Genomic DNA, 13,988 nt, shown 5'->3' with positions numbered 1-13,988 from the left:
AGAGTAAAAAAAATATTTCTTCCTGTTGCTAACATGAGACAGCATGCCATATGTCACCTTGTCCTTTTGTGGCACTGAAATTCAGCTCTGTGCAGAGTAAAAAAAACTATTTTTTTCTGTTGCTAACGTGATACAGCACGCCATATCTCACCCTGTCATTTTGTGATTGTGAAATTCATCATCACTATTCCGGTCATCTACTGTATATGCTGGATCAGACTTTGAATAGCCTGAGGGAGGAGATGATGGTCCCAGAGGAAGAGGAGGGTGCAGAAGGGATAAGAATGTCTCAAAGTTTCAGACTGTCATCACACAGGTGGATGCCAAGGGGGGGTGGATTACAGCAATCGAGGGGGGCTGGTGATACCAGAGCTCAGGAACAAATGGAGGAGGAAGAGGTAATGGACGAGCAACGGTCAGGAGATGAAGAGGATAATCATCCCCTCTCTGTTGTTCATGGTTGGTGAGAGGGGACGGAGGAAACAAGCATCAGTGTTACCCAGCCAGCAACACATCATGGGCTTGGACCTCATGGAAGAGCCCGACATATGAGTGTCTTCTTGCTACACTATCTGCAACATGATCCCCATATAGTTATGATTCGAAATAGTGCTCACTACTGGGTTGCCACTCTGTTAGATCGTCGTTATAAGAGTAAATTTTGCCAGATGCTTCCTGCCCTGTAAAGGGACTCGCTAATGCTGGAGTATCGAAGCACGCTTTTACATACCTTAAGAGAGGTTTTCCCCAAGCAAGCAGTGAGGCACAGAGTGTGCATCACAACTCTAGACTTTCAACCTCTGGCACATCAATTCTTCAATGTCAAAATATTAGCAACAGCAGCAGTGTTAGTGGCAAAAGCAATTTCTGTGAGTCCTTTCACACATTTTTAACACCAGCTCATGCACCAGCACAACATATTACAAGTTTGACACGTGGTAAACGACTGGAGAGGATGGTGCAGGAGTATCTAGAACTCAAAATCAATACCATCCGGGAGGGTTTGGACCCTTATACATTTTGGTCTGCAAAAATGGATGAATGGCCTGAGCTCGCCTGTCACACCTTGGAGGTTTTATCATACTCGGCAGCCAGTGTTCTCTCAGAACGTGTCTTCAGCGCTTCTGGTGGTGTCCTGATGGATAAGCGCATCCGGCTGTCCCCTGAAAGTTAAGTTAAAGTTAAGCTGTAGACCATCTAACTTTCATCAAGATGAACAAGTCATGGATCTCCAAAGACTTTTGCATCCCAATCGCAGACTGTACAGACTAGGTGATGTTGTAGGTTTTAGTGTGCTGCATTGATCTCGCGTAATTGCAGTCTGTAATATCTTCAGCGTGGCTTCTGTGCCTGCTGTTGCTGCTGCAGATGTTAACACTAATTTTTGTAAATGTGAAGACTCCTGGTCAGGTCTCCATCTGCTGGGTTGGCTGTAGTGAAAGAGGTGTCGGTCCTAATTATACTATTTCTACTCTAATGAAATTCATGCCACTTTGGTGGTGTCGGCCCCTAATTTTTGGAAATGTGGAGACTCCTGGTTGGGTCTCCATCTGCTGGGTTGGCTGTAGTGGAAGAAGTGTCGGTTCCCATTATACTAGTTCTACTCTACTGTAATTGATACCACTTTGGTGGTGTCTGACACTAATTTTTGGAAATGTGGAGACTTCTGATTGGGTCTCCATCTGCTGGGTTGGCTGTAGTGGAAGAGGTGTTGGTCCTAATTATACTATTTCTACTCTGTTTAAATTGATGCCACTTTGGTGGTGCCTGACCCTAATTTAGGGAAATGTGGAGACTCCTCGTTGGGTCTCCATCTACTGGGTTGGCTGTAGTGGAAGAAGTGTCAGTCCCCATTATACTAGTTCTACTCTACTGAAATTGATAGCACTTTGATGATGCCAGCAGCTAATTTAGGTAAATGTGAATACTCCTGGTTGGGTCTCCATTAGTGATGAGCGAGCGTCCTCGTCACTGCTCAATACTCGCCCGAGCATCATTGTGCTCGACATGCTCGGCGAGTATTTACGGGTTGCTCTAGCGGGAGCTTGGGTCCCCGCCCTGCATGTTTGGCACTCTGTAGAGACCCAGTGAACATGCAGGGATTGCCTGCCACGCACTGTAATGCAGTAGCCATGTTGGTTGTGGCATTACAGTGATTGGCTGGCCGCATAGCATCATCGGGTCTATGTAAGACCTGGTTCCCCTATGCTCATCACAGTCTCACCCGGAAACAGGCAGAGTAGGTAGAGCTGCTGCTGAGTGAGGGAGAGATTTGCATGTTTATTAGTTAGTATAGGCATTCTACAACATATCTATATATCCATCTGAACTAACCGTCCTTCTGAGGACTAATCCAGCTGCATATATTTAGTGGTGATAGCAGGAGTTAGGCAAGCAGGAATGGTGGCAGTGTATACAGCACATGAGGATCCATAGCACGTTCTGTCTGCTGCTGCTGTTACAGATATCCGTAGACATAGCCCCAGATATCAGGGGCCAGGGCTAATTTTTTTTATCTTGATTATTTACTTAAAAAGCAATACAGAGTATACCATTTTAGTGCTCCATTTGCTTGTTATCACTGCAGAATACAGCCAGATCTTTTCCATCATCAGACGTGATCTCATATTATAGCGATAAAAATCCAGAAATTTGTAGTGAATGTGGAAAATATTGTCTTCCATTTAGAGTTTGCATCAGTGTGTCAGTGAAGCTATTCACACGTGGTCGCTGTGAAGAATAGTAAACTACAGGGTTGCTATTTAAAACCGTGGGTATTAGTCAGATGTATGTTATAAAACTGCTGTACAAATCCAGCCATTTATAGTGAACGTGGAGAATATTGTCCTCCATTTAGAGTTTGTAGCAGTGTGTCAGTGTAGCTAATCACACTTGGTCGCTGCCAAGAATAGTAAATTACAGGGCCGCTATTTAAAACCATGGATGTCTGTCAGACGTATCACATAACTGCAGTACAAATCCAGCCATTTGTAGGGGACGTGGAAAATATTATCCTCCATTTAAAATGGGCAAGGCATGTGGCAAGGGACGGGAAAGTGGACGTGATGCTGATGGTGCATGCAGAGTCTTCCACACGGTCAAGTCTCAGTAGCAGTGAGTCTGGACCGCATATTCCTCATCCTGATCCTCCTTTCTTCCACCATGCTGAGTGCCCAGAGACAATTGATCCCGCACTTGGAGACTCCGAAGAGCTGTTCAATTTTCCATTTATAGATTCGGGCCTCTCGCCTGGCCAGCTTAGAATGGGGCAAGATCAAAACGCGTGTAGCGATGCCCAAATATTTGAGCAGCCATGGTCACACGAAGGCAACAGTGGGAAAGTGCAATTACTGTCGCAAGAGGTGGATAATGATGAGACACAATTGCCAGAAAATCAGGAGGAGGACCTGGGTGCGGAAGTGGAAGACGAGGTGGTGGACGATGAAGTCACTGTCTCAACCTGGCAAGGTGACATGCAGAGCGAGAACAGCAGCATACAGTGGGAGGGAGGTGTAGCACCACAACAGGCAGGAATAAACAGTGTGGTGGTGACAGACACAAGGCGGGCAAAACTACTAGCCTGACCACCACCAGCATGATTAGGCACATGACAGCAAAGCACCAGACTAAGTGGGCCAAAGACTAGGGTCCAGAAACAGTGTCTGCAGGTGACACCACTGCTTGTTCCACTGTAGTGCATACACTCCAATCGCCTGTCCATGACGCATGCATCTTCCGCCCTGCACCTGTCGTTGCACACTCTCAACTAGCACCATCAGCAACCACGTCCACTGCCTTGTACCAGCGCAGTGTTCAGTTGTCCCTACCCCAGTCCTTGGAACACAAGTGCAAATACGCAGCCAATGCCCCTCAGGCCACACTACTAAATTCACACATTTTGCGAAGGCTTGCGCTTAAAATGTTGCCTTTTAGGCTCATGGAGATGGAAGCTTTCCACAACCTGATGGCGGCGGCCATCCCTCGGTACTCAGTCCGCAGCCGCCACTATTTCTCCCGGTGTGCCGTCCCCGCATTACACAAGCACGTGTACCAGAACAATAGGAATGCCCTCAACAACACAGTTACTGGGAAGGTCCCACGGACACGTGGACAAGTGCTTGTGGGCAGGGACGGTACATTTTGCTGACGGCACACTGGGCTAATAAAGTGGAAGACGGGACCCAGTCGGACCTTGGGACGGAACACGTCCTCCCGACACCGAGGATTGCGGGCCCTGGGTCAATCATGGTTGCCCCCACATTCTACAGCTCCTGCACCTCCTCCTCTACAACCTTCATCTCTGAAATGACCACATCAGTCACATGCTGGAAGCACTTGTGACAGAGTCACTAGTGTTATATGTGAGGGGAGGTATGTTTCGCCATGGCTGCTAGCCTTGGCGAACTGAACCTACAACTTTTCTCCAGCATGTTATTTGTTGGGGGGGGTTAAATCAACTAAAGGGAATGGTTTTGTGTGAATGACATAAAGATGGGAGGGAAGTAATTCAACTTACCCCCACCTCAGGGTGTGACTGAGCAAGGTTAAATGCTCAGTCACTATTTTTTTTCTGTGGTTGTGTGTCTGGAGAGGCAAGACTCCAGACTGGAAAGCTTCAGCTCAAGAGGAGTTGAAGAGTGTTCTATAACTAGAGATGAGCGGTGTTCGACTTGAACTGTTTGCCAATCTCAAATTCGAGCTGTTTTGGGCTGTGTTCGAGCCGTTCGGCGAACACGAACGATTTGAAAAAAATTCGGCTGTTCGAGGTTATGTTCGATAACTGTTCGTGCACCAAAATCATAACTGGATTTTTTCTCAGTAATGCTGAAAATTAATGTTAATACGCAGTTTGACTGTACAGCGGGGCGGGGGGAGGGGCAGGGGATGGATCTCTGCATGAATAATGAAGATCTCCATTTTTTTTTCTCTTTGCCGCATTTACAGTGGGGAGGTGCAGTCTGTCAGCCTATCAGCAGCGCACACACGGAGCGAACTGCTTTTTTTCACATAAGCAAGGGCATGTGTCATTGGCAGTGTATGTCACATGTCCTTGCCCTATAAGACCCAGCCATTTTCCCCGTCGCCACCATTTTCTCACTGCTGCAGCTGCGTGCTAGACGGCACCGCTGTTGCTGTGTGCGCTATACTTTGTTAATTTCAAGCCGATTTTCGCACAAATCTACAGATAGCTTGGGAGTAGGGAAGAGTTGTGATGGCAGTCCTTTTAAGGACTAGGTTACATCATTTCCTACGACTTTTATCAGGTAGGTCTGTGCTCTTAAATAGATAGGTTGGGAGTAAAGACTAATTGTAATTGCAGTCCTTTTCAGGGCTAGGTTACATCAGTTCCTATCACTTTTTGCCAGGCAGGTCTGTGCCAGTGCTGTTCAAGATTTTTTTCACAGCATTTGGCTAAATCTAGCAAAGCAAATCCTTTTTGGCTTATTGCAGAGTGTGTTAGTCAGTGGAGTAGCCTATCTGTGTTGCAAGCTACACCACCTGTGTATAGAATACAATTTTTTTTACTGCACCAAGTGAAGTAAAACCTTTTGGGCATAAATTCATTCTATTAGTCCATCTATACTAACCTCCACCAGGTTGAAAATTCAATATAATATTTTTCTGCATCGAGCTCTGAAAAAATATTTAGGCTTCTAACAGTGTGTGGGACTTGTTCTATTAGTCCATCTATACTGACCTCCATCAGGTTGCAAATTCAATATAATTTTTTTCTGCATCTAGCTCTGAAAAAATATTTCAGCTTCTAGCAGTGTGTGGGACTTGTTCTATTAGTCCATCTATACTGATCTCCATCAGGTTGCAAATTCAATATAATTTTTTTCTGCATCTAGCTCTGAAAAAATATTTAGACTTCTAGCAGTGTGTGGGACTTGTTCTATTAGTCCATGTATACTAACCTCCATCAGGTTGCAAATTCAATATAATTTTTTTCTGCATCTAGCTCTGAAAACATATTTAGGCTTCTTGCAGTGTGTGGGACTTGTTCTATTAGTCTATCTATACTGACCACCATCAGGTTGCAAATTCAATATCATTTTTTTCTGCATCTAGCTCTGAAAAAATATTTAGGCTTCTAGCAGTGTGTGGGACTTGTTCTATTAGTCCATCTATACTGACCTCCATCAGGTTGCAAATTCAATATAATTTTTTTCTGCATCTAGCTCTGAAAAAATATTTAAACTTCTAGCAGTGTGTGGGACTTGGTCTATTAGTCCATCTATACTAACCTCCATCAGGTTGCAAATTCAATATAATTTTTTTCTGCATCTAGCTCTGAAAAAATATTTAGGCTTCTAGCAGTGTGTGGGACTTGGTCTGTTAGTCCATCTATACTGACCTCCATCAGGTTGCAAATTCAATATAATTTTTATCTGCATCTAACCCAGCCAATACTTTTTGCCTAATACCACAGTTTGGCCTCTCAGCTCTGCTCGGTTCCCATCCATTGTTTTTTTGTGCAAACAACTCCAGAGTTGTGAATTAGTTAACCACCAAAATGAGTGGAAAAAGGCCTGCTGCTGGTGGAAAGGGGAATAGGCGTGTTGGGAAGGGGAAAAAAGGTTGTGCCCGTGGGGTAGGTGTTAAAGCAACAGTAACATCTGCAGAAGAAAGACCATCTTCCAGCCAAACTAAAATGTCTACTTCTTTTAGCGGACAATGTGATAAGATCCCTTTCTTAGGGCCACGCCAATCGCTACAAATTCCAGATGAGGCACAAAAACAGCAGGTGCTTCAATGGATATCAAGTGCTCCTTCAATTGGGCTCTCCTCCACCTCAACTTCAACATCACAAATACTCCAGTCCTCAGAGGTGTCACCCCAATCGCACTTGCTTCCTCACAGCTCCCAAGTCTCCAGCTACCTGTCTGAGTATGGGGTAGAACAGATGGTTGAGTCTGCAGAGTTGTTTACTCATACTATAGCCTGGAAATCAGAGGTCGGCTCCAGAGCTTCTGTGAATCCAGACGAGGAAATGATCTGCACTGATGCCCAGAATCTTTATGAGTCGAATCCAGGACCAGACGCAGAAGGTTCTGAGCATAATGTAGACCCTATTTCCCAAACTGTAACTCCTGTTGGTGGAGACAATGAGGAAGACGATGATGAGACTCAAATACCTGATTGGAGCGACAACTTTAGTTTTTTGTCAGGGCAGGAACAGGTTGGCTCTGAGGACAACGGGTGTGATAGCACACAGGGTGATGATGATGAGGTTGGAGATCCCACTTACTGTCAACCCACAGTCAGCCAAGAGATGAGGTCTGCAGAGGTGGTGGAGGAGGATGCTAGTGACGACGAGGTCAGGTTGTGCCTTCCTGGACAGAGACATAGTACTGGAAGCACGTTAACAACTTCATCCTCAAACACAACTCTGCCTCTGACCACAAGTCGCGGTGGCTCTTCAGGTCGCATGGGTGCTAAGACTTGCATAGCCTGGGCATTTTTTCAGATCGATAAAGATGACCCAACTTGTGTTATCTGTAACATTTGTCAGCAAAAGCTAAGTAGAGGCCAAAAAATACATAGTTTGAGTACTTCATGCATGAACCGGCACATGGAAATGAAGCATAAGTTGCAGTGGGAAGCTCACTGTGCTACAATGCGGCCTAGCCGGGCGGGCCAACCACCGTCTGCCACATCTTGTGCATCCGCGGCCTCTTCATCCTCTGTGACTGGGGGGACAGCAGTCACACCGGTTTTGGGACGCAGACCTGCCACCTCTTTACCCGCAACAGCCAGCGTGATTTGCAGGTCGTCATTTTCTTTGGAGGTGGTAACACCAGTTGGTGTTCAGCGCTGTCCGACATCGATAGCACCACCTTTGGATCTAGGCAACCTAACATGTCCGCCTGCATCTTCCTCACAGACCGGGCAGTTTGCCGGGGACACCCTTCTCAACCCGGTCTAAGCACAACAGCCAGCCCTCGGTCCCTCAGATGTGGACAAGTAAAAGACCATTTCCTCCTAGCCATGAGAAAGCTAAGAGGTTGACTTTCACCATCTGCAAGCTGCTGGCTACAGAAATGCTTCCTTTACACCTGGTGGACACAGAGGATTTTCGAGACCTTATGTCCGTCGCAGTGCCCCAGTACCAGATGCCCAGTCGGCACTACTTCTCAAAGAAAGGTGTGCCTGCTCTCCACCAGCATGTCGCACACAACATCACCGCTTCTTTGAGAAACTCTGTGTGTGACAGGGTGCATTTCACCACAGACACTTGGACGAGTAGGCATAGACAGGGGCGTTACATGTCGCTGACTGGGCACTGGGTAACTACGGTGACAGCAGGACAAGGGGCTGCTGTCCAAGTCTTGCCGTTCCCACGAGTTGTGCGTCAATCCTCTTTATCTCAAATTTCCTCCACTGCTTCTGCCTCCTCAACCTCCTCTCGGTCCTTCACCTGCACCCAAAGCCTGTCTGGTCATGCCACAAGCTTTCTAACTGCGCAGAAGGGATCCTGCACACCTCCTTACTATTCTGGCAGCAGTGCTCAACGTCATAAGGCAGTTTTTACTTTGAAATGTCTGGGAAATGTGAGTCACACAGCTGAGGAGTTGTGGTCAGCTCTGGAGAACCAGTTTCATGAATGGTTGTCTCCACTGGACCTGAAACCAGGGAAGGCCATGTGCAACAATGCTCCAAACCTCAGTGCGGCCCTTCGCCGGGGCAATGTCACACACGTGCCTTGTATGGCTCACGTGTTGAACCTGGTTGTCCAGCAATTTTTAGCCCACTATCCCGGACTAGATGGCCTTCTGCAGAGGGCACGGTCGCTGTGTGCTCACTTCCGCCGTTCGCATCCCGCAGCTCAGCGACTTACAACTCTACAGAAGTCGTTGGGCCTGCCACTTCACCGGCTAAAATGCGATGTGCCTACTCGGTGGAATTCAACTCTGCACATGTTGCAGCGACTGTGGCAGCACCGACAAGCCCTGGTGCAATACGTTCTGACGTATAGCCTGGGCCAACGAGATCCAGAGGTGGGGCAAATCACGCTGGAGGAGTGGTTTCAGATCAGGGACCTGTGCACCCTTCTGCACAGTTTTGAAATGGCGACGAAGATGTTTAGTGCTGACGATGCCATTATCAGCATGACTATTCCGGTGATTTACATGCTGGAGCACATGTTAAACAGAATTCGGAGTCAGGTGGTGGCACAAGAGGAGGTGGAGGAAGTAGAGGAGGAGGAGTTGTATGCGGAAGGGCTAACATCTGCAAGGTCCAGATGGTCGGCAGCACCAAGGCGGCAGGCATGTGAGGGTGGGGGAGATGGTTTTACCAGGGCACATGGTAGCAGCCAAACTAGTGAGGAAGGTGCAGGAGCCCAGTAAGAAGTGGAGGACGAACTGATGGAAGACTCATCAGATGAGGGAGACCTTGATCACATTTCTGTTGTGCGAGGTTGGGGGGAGAGGACAGAGGAAGGAAGCATGATTGTTACCTTGCCACCAACACAACAGGGACTTGGTGCTCCTGGATGCGCAAGATACATGAGTGCCTTCTTGCTGCACTACCTGCAACATGACCCTCGAATTGTGAGAATTAGAAATAATCCTGACTACTGGGTTGCCACACTGTTAGATCCCCGGTACAAAAGTAAATTTGCAGAAATTATTCCTGCCATAGAAAGGGATGCACGCATGCAGGAGTATCAGCAGAGACTGTTGCAGAATCTTACATGTGCTTTTCCACAAAACACCAGTGGTGCACGCAGTGAATCTCACAGTTCCAACTTGCCAACCGTGGGACCGTGGAGTGTTCAGCACTCAAACCGTAACAGAAACACAGTATCTGCTGGTAACAGCAATTTTACGGAATCATTTCACCACTTTTTTAGCCCATCCTTTGCAAGGCCACAGGAGACAAGAAGTCTGACACATAGTCAACGCCTAGAGACGATGGTACAGGAGTATCTCCAAGTAAACATTGAAGCCATGACTGTGCCACTAGACCCTTGCTCTTTTTGGGCTTCCAATCTGGATAAATGGCCGGAGCTCGCCACTTACGCCTTGGAGATCTTGTCATGCCCTGCAGCCAGCGTTCTGTCTGAACGTGTGTTCAGCGCTGCTGGTGGTGTGCTGACAGATAAGCGCACGCGGCTCTCCACTGATAATGTAGACAGACTCACGTTCATAAAGATGAGCAAATCATGGATCCGAAACGACTTTCGTACCCCTGTGTCATCCAGGGGAGAGTAAAAGCTTGATGATTGGTTAAAATCACCTCACAAACCGTTTTAAGCTTAAAATTACTAAACATGTTTATCTGTATCTTGGCTGGAAAACAATTTGGGCTTTGTAGCAGTGTGCAGTACTGATTCTATTAGGCCATCTATACTAAGCTCCACCAGATTTAAAATTACTAATCATGTTTATCTGTATCTTGGCTGGAAAATAATTTGGGCTTTGTAGCAGTGTGCAGTACTGATTCTATTAGGCCATCTATACTAAGCTCCACCAGATTTATAATTACTAATCATGTTTATCTGTATCTTGGCTGGAAAATAATTTGGGCTTTGCAGCAGTGTGCAGTACTGATTCTTTTAAGCCATCTATACTAAGCTCCACCAGATTTAAAATTAATAATAATTTTTAGCTGCATCTAGCCCGGAAAATAATTTTGGGTCTCCTAGATGCGCAAGACACATGAGTGCCTTCTTGCTGCACTACCTGCAACATGACCCTCAGATTTTCAGAATTCGAAGTAATCCTGACTACTGGGTTGCCACACTCTTAGATCCCCCACACTCTTCGATCAACCTTTTCATTTTAATAAAGAACAAAAAAATGGTCATTTTTGAAATTATAAGCCTTAGCAGGTTATTAGAAACTGAAATCAAATCGTTTTCAACTCAAAACTTTATTCTAGGTGATGTTACATTTGCACATAGGACCCCTTGTTCGAAAGGAGCTTCTGAACTGTCTCGTCCATTTAATTTGTCAGGTTTTGGATGGTTTCTGCTTTAGTTGTTTTGCATGAGGACAGAATACCCTCCCAGAGGTGTTGCTTAGATGTGAACTGCCTCCCGCCATCATAGACACTCCTTTTGATGATGCTCCAGAGGTTCTGAATGGAGTTGAGGTCAGGGGAGCATGGGGGTCACACCATAAGTTTGTCCTCTTTTATGCCCATATCAGCCAGAGATGCAGATGTGTTATGTGCAGCATGAGACGGTGCATTATTATGCATGAAAATGATCTTGCTGTGGAATACACGGTTCTTCTTCTTGAACCATGGCAGGAAGTGCTGTTTGAGAAACTCCACATACATTATGGAGTTCATCTTTACCCCTTCAGGGATCCTAAAGGGGCCAACAATCTCTCTCCCCAGATTCCAGCCCAAAACATTACTCCACCTCCTCCTTGTTGGCGCTGTAGCCGTGTTTGCGTGGGGTGTCCATCAACCAGCCATCCTCCACTCCATCCATCTGGACCATCGAGCATTGCACGGCACTCATCGGTGAACAAAACAGTTTTGAAGTCAGTCTTCATGTATTGTTTGGCCCCCTTGACGCCGTTTCCGCTTGTGTGCAGTGGATAGAGGAGGTTGACAGGATGGCTTACGCACAGCTGCAAACCTCTGAAGGACTCAGCATCTTGTTGTTCGGGGGACGTTGGAGGCACCAGCAGCTTCAAAAACTTGTCTGCTGCTATGACAAGGCTTTTTTGCCGCTGCTCTTTTAACCTGACGTAATTGCCTGTAGGAAAGAGTCCTCAATTTTCCCTTATCAGCACGCACACGTGTGTACTGTGAATCAGCTACATACTTCTTGATTGTGCGATGATCAGGATGAAGTGTCTTAGCAATGTTGATTGTAGTCATGCCTTGACCTAAACACTCCACAATTTGTTGCTTCTCAGCAGCCGACACATCCTTTTTCTTTCCCATTTTGGCAGAAAATGTAGGCTACTTAATAATGTGGGACAGCCTTCTTAAGTAGTCTTGCCTTTCATTTGACACACCTGCCAAACTAATTAGCACAGGTGTCTGCAATTGCTTACAGTGATATAAAGAGCCCTGACACACATCACCATCAATGAGTTTAACTGACAAACAAATTCTTCCCTTATCACTCCTAAACACTTTTTGCATAATAATTTGGAACACAGTGTACATGTGCTTTTCCACAAAACACCAGTGGTTCACGTAGTGAATCTTACAGTTCTAACATGCCAACCGTGGTCTGTATGGAGTTGTTCAATAAAGGGCCCAAAATTAAGATAACATAGACGGGAGAGGTCTCTATGAATAGGAATTCCTAAGTATTTGATACCCTGTGAGGGCCAGGCAAAGGGAAAGTTGGACTGGATGGAATCCTGTATGAATTTGGGGAGGGAGACATCGAGGGCCTCAGACTTCGCTGCATTGATTTTAAAATTTGACCATGTAACAAAGTGATCTATTTCAGCCATAACAGCAGGGATGGATATATGTGATTGAGTGATATATACTAGGACATCATCAGCAAATGCAGAGCACTTGTACTCGGTGCCTCCCACCTCAATCCACCTAATATTGGGGTCATGGCGAATTGATGAGAGCAGGTGCTCCGTCACTAGGATGTATAAGAGAGGGGACAGAGGACATCCCTGCCTTGTCCCATTGCTGATTATGAAAGGTGATGAAAATGTTCTGACGCACCCCCTGGGCCTTGGGACACCCGGAGCCGGACCCTTTTTTGTGGATGCTGGTGGTTGTAGTCTCCGTGGTGGCGACCCGGTTCCGTGGCTCAGGGCGGTCAAACCAGTGGTGGAACTATTTATGTGGTTTTGATGTTTAAATGTCCGACTACGCCACCCGTGGATTACGGTCAGAGTGAACCGCCGCTGCAGGGCAGACCGCTGAGGCTGGTGTTGTGGGTGCAGCAGAGCGTAGTATAACTCCCCACGGGAGGATTTTAGCCTCAGGGCAGTGTATGCGGAGGATGGGGGTGATGGTGCAGGGCAGCAGCAGTAACGACACGGAGTCAGTGATGCAGTCCAGGGACTTTACTCACAGTTCTTATTATCCAGACCACTTCTGCAGGTAACGGCTGCCCACGTCGTACTGTGCTCACCAGGTGAGGGGCTCAGACAACTCCCAGATAACTTTGGAGCGCTTCACAGGACCCCCTTTGTGTGTCCTTTGTCTGGCCTTTCTTACCAAAGGTTCTGTCCGGCTGCCTCGGGCCTCCTCTTGGTAAACTTGGCGCCAGTTTCCCTGACCCTATGTGGTGCCTTCCTAGCGGGTGTAGCTAGGGGCTGCGCCACATAAAATGTCACAGCCTATGGTTTCTAGCTGAGGGTCGTTTCCCGCCTCCACTAGTTTCGGGGACCGGTCTTCCCCTTTGGCCTGACCCCTCCACGCAGGTGGATTCGGGCGTGCGGTGGCGACTCGCCCGTCCGCACCCCTGGGATCCCTTCGTTCCTCGTTCCTGGAGCATTCTCCGCTCCTCTTCCTTCCTTCTCCCTCTTCCAGGCCTCTGCCTCTGTTACTGGGCCCGCCTCCGGAGCAGAACTCATGCAGAGCCCCTGCTCCCTGTCACTTCTGCTCAGACTTCTCTGCACTGAACTAAGATGGTGCCCACCTTTTATACTCCCTTCTCAATGCACCCAGGAACTGCTTCCTCCCTGCTCCTGCACTACAGTGTTCCCCTTCCTCGGTGTTCCCTTCCCCCACTCCAGCCAGGGACAGGGACTGTCGTGCCCATCTCAGGGGCATATTGATCGCCCTGCCCCACGGCAATGTGGTGTAATGCATGCAGGTGTCGGGGTCCGGATCCACACTCCATCCTTACCTGAGAGTGAGATATCACACCTCTGGGTGAGGTGCAATACCTCTGTAGCAACCGAGCCCTCGGGGTGCTACAGTTCTATTTATCTTCAGCCTAGGTGATGTATTGCGATACAGGGCCCTGATTTGGCTATAAAAGGGTCCCCTAGACCCCTACCCCCAAGCTTTTTAAGAGAATAATATATGGTGTGCCA

Source organism: Phyllobates terribilis, unplaced genomic scaffold, assembly GCF_046119375.1.
Source record: "Phyllobates terribilis strain yellow unplaced genomic scaffold, ASM4611937v1 Scaffold_3__8_contigs__length_932513732, whole genome shotgun sequence".
Taxonomy (NCBI): Eukaryota; Metazoa; Chordata; class Amphibia; order Anura; family Dendrobatidae; genus Phyllobates; species Phyllobates terribilis.
This window is presented reverse-complemented; position numbering follows the sequence as displayed.